Genomic DNA, 3,574 nt, shown 5'->3' with positions numbered 1-3,574 from the left:
GCGAGGGCGGGGTCTTGCCCGAACTAAAGATGGCCGCCGCCAGTGCCGCCCCGCGCAATTTCACGTCAGGTTTGGGAGCAGCGGGAGCCGCGGGGTTGGCCTCTGCGGCTCCTTACGGAGTTGGCGTAAGGCTGGGAGGCGCTGCTTGGAGTCAGCTATTGGAAAAGTGCCCTCAGGGTGGGGGCCCGCTGAGGCCCTTCTGCGGACCTGCGGTCTTTGTGAAGGAAAAGACGCCGGCAGGTGTCTGTCCTGCCACCCACCCCGTCCCCTCGCGTCTGGGACCTGGGTGGACTGTGAGATGAGGCCCCGCTGGCCCCCCACCTCCTTCTGGTCATTTCTGGTGGTCTGGCGCAGCGGGGAGGCCGGCTTGTGCGGTTTCCCCTGCGGGCTCTGCACCGCCACACTCCTGTTGACTCACCTTGGTCCCCGCTCCGCTCTGAGGGAGGAAATGAATGGACACGTGTGAAACACAGTTGAGGGTGTTGGTGAAAGGCGGGAGGTGTTATTTTGGAACCTTCCCTCACAAGCATCCTAGTGAGAGTTTTCGCAGTTTGCTAGGAGTCACTCCTGTCTTTAGTTCCTTTCTTGAAACCGATGGCTCCCCTGGCTGGAAAGTTGAGCTCGTTAAGGAATTTTGTATACAAAGTTAACTGTGAACACCAAAGCAATCTTCCGAGCAGCGTAATTTTGTTAGTGAAACAGTACTAATGGAGTCGGTAAGTTGCACTGTTATTAAAGAGTTGACACACTGCTAGATGATGACACTCGGCGAACTGAAGCCACTAGCGTTAATATGGATAAGTACATTAACACAATATCGAGGGGGGAAGCAAGTTGCAGAGATGCTCTAATATAAATAGAGCCTTTTAAATGAGAAGCCGTGGAATCAAAGTGCAAAAGCCTCATAAATGACACATATAAGATCTAAAATAATAGCCCCTTTACTGAGGCAGAGAAGGGAATGTAACAGGAAACGTTCCACTGTACCTGTTACTATTTTCTAGACAGGTAATCTGTAGAAAATGTGGCAGCCCAAATTTAAGGTATGTTAAAATTAGGTATAGGCTACATGGGTGTTCGATTGCAACTGTTTTCTGTGTACTTGACATATTTCCAAGTAGCTTTTTGTTCCTAAGGAAAGAAATTTTATCTAAGAAAAGCAGTTATATTGTATCTTGATCTATGTTCCTCAGTCTACATTTTTACAACTGCTCTTTAAGTCTGTTCCATCTTAACTGCCAACCGATTCATTCTGTTAAATTTGCTAAAGTTCAAGTGAGCATTTTACTTTAGGAAACTTCATTAAATTTCTAACCTGAAAAAGGCACTGTAGAGAATAGACAGGTTCTACAAAGTTAGATTGCTTAGGTTCAAATCCAACCTTACAATATTAGGTATGTGGTCTCGTATAAATTCCTTAACTTTCTGTGATAAAGTTTCCTCCTATAGAAGCTTACAAGGTTTCTGTTAGAATTTAATAGATTAATTACTATGCATGTCCTGTGCATAGTAGAAGCTTACTAATATTTCTTACATGTAGTTAATTTATAATAGTTATAGTGTAAAATTAAACAAAATACTATTACTGATATAATTTAATAATCTATAAAGAAGAAAATATTTGTCTCTGTCTCTGTTAGTAACTTTCTTTTGGGAGAGCTTATAAAGTAAGATAGGATTCTCACTAAGATTAGTGAATTATGAGTTGCATCATTTCCTGAAATGGACAAATTCTCAATATAATGTCAAAGATATAGTTGTGCTATACCAAGTCTACCTCAGATAATAACTAGTGCTTTCCATTAAAAATTCTTGGAAGATTACAGGAAATGAGATTATACAATGTGGAGCTTTCTTAGAAAGAGATTTAGTAGCTGATGTTATATACGGTGCATATGTTGAAAATGATATGTAAACAAGTAAACAAGGAGAGAATTGCACTCATTTTATAGTCTTTCTATTGTGCTGTCTTCAGTATTACATTTGTTCACAAGATAAAGTCTAGATCTTAACCTAACTCAGAAAAAGCTTTGAAAAGATTGATATAAAATCCTGGGCTTACTGTGTAGATTATTTTCTATATATTTACATTGTACAAATCAAGTAAACTGCCTAATTCATCAAACAATGTTTATTACCCTAATTAACTCTTCTTCCCACTTTAACAACATAATCTTCAGATACTCTGCATTATTGTTAAGCCATCTCTCATTTATTTTCAGAAAACAAATTAGTATTAACAACAAATTGTTTCCTCACTCACAAGACTGCCTGCACACCTCTGACTTGGTGCTATGGGTAAGGTGTTTCCTTCCCCCTCTGCCGTCTCTGAAGCACACCTTTCTGTCTTCTCTGTCTTCTCAGGAACTTCTCTCAATAGATTTGTTATTCTAGTCCATAAGCTTCAGGATTTTTCCCTTATCACACTACCTAAATTCTTCATAACATCATCAGTACTTAGTTTTTCAACAGAGTAGAACTTTTTCTTGTTTTAATCAACTTCTCTGAAGCCTTAGATATTAGTAACCATAGTTTCCTAAATTTGCATCTTTTGATTTGTAAAACCATGCTTTTCTAGTTTTCTCCGAGATCTCTAGCTTATTTTTAATCTTGCCTTCTAAGATTATCTCTCCATCACTTAAATGTCGTGCGCCTAGAAGTTGTTCAAACTGATTTGTTCCTGTCTCACTTTGTGTGTGTGTATGTGTACAATACACACTATTTATCTATTGTATGTGTATCAGTGTTTTGTCTGCATATTTGTCTGTGTACTATGTGTGTACATGGTGCCCAAAGAGTCCAGAAGAGGGCTTCAGATGCCCTGAGACTGGAGTTACATATGGATATGAACTGCCATGTGGGTGCTGGGAATGGAAACCACGTTTTCTGGAAGATCAGCCAGTGAACTTAACCACTGAGGCATCTCACCCAATCTGTGTCTCACTTTTTAAAAAGTAATTTATTATAGTAGTATATATGCATGTATACCATATGTGCAGAAGTCAACGGACTTTAGAGAATTTGTTCTATTCTTTCATCATTAATTCCAATAATAAAACTCATCAGGTTACCCAGAAAGTGCTTTTATCCACTGTGGCATCCTGCACCCCATCTCACCTTTAACAGTCTTCTTGTGGTCTCCCTGGAATCTATGATCATGTGTGCTGACAAAGTGTAAATTTCAAGTCCTGCTGTCCCTTCTAACTATAAAGTCTACATACCTTAAAATGTCTATCCTAAGGCTGCAGAGATGGCTCGGTGGTTAAGAACACTGGCTGCTCTTCCAGAGGACCTGGGTTCAATTCTCAGCATCCACATGGCAGCTCACAACTGTCTGTAACTCCAGTTCCCGGGGAACAAGACAGACAAATGTGCACATAAAATAAAAATAAATAAAATGTCTATCCTGGATAATCCAAGGAATCTCAAAACATAGCATCCCAAACTAAAATGCTGTTATGCCTGTATTCGCTCAGATCTCCAAACGGTATCATCATTGATCCTGCCGTAAAAGCCAGAAGTCGGGATATCATACTCCGCCATGCCCTCCAAAGATCATCAGGAAACCCAGTCA

This window comes from Microtus ochrogaster, chromosome 5, assembly GCF_000317375.1.
Source record: "Microtus ochrogaster isolate Prairie Vole_2 chromosome 5, MicOch1.0, whole genome shotgun sequence".
NCBI classification, from domain to species: domain Eukaryota; kingdom Metazoa; phylum Chordata; class Mammalia; order Rodentia; family Cricetidae; genus Microtus; species Microtus ochrogaster.
This window is presented reverse-complemented; position numbering follows the sequence as displayed.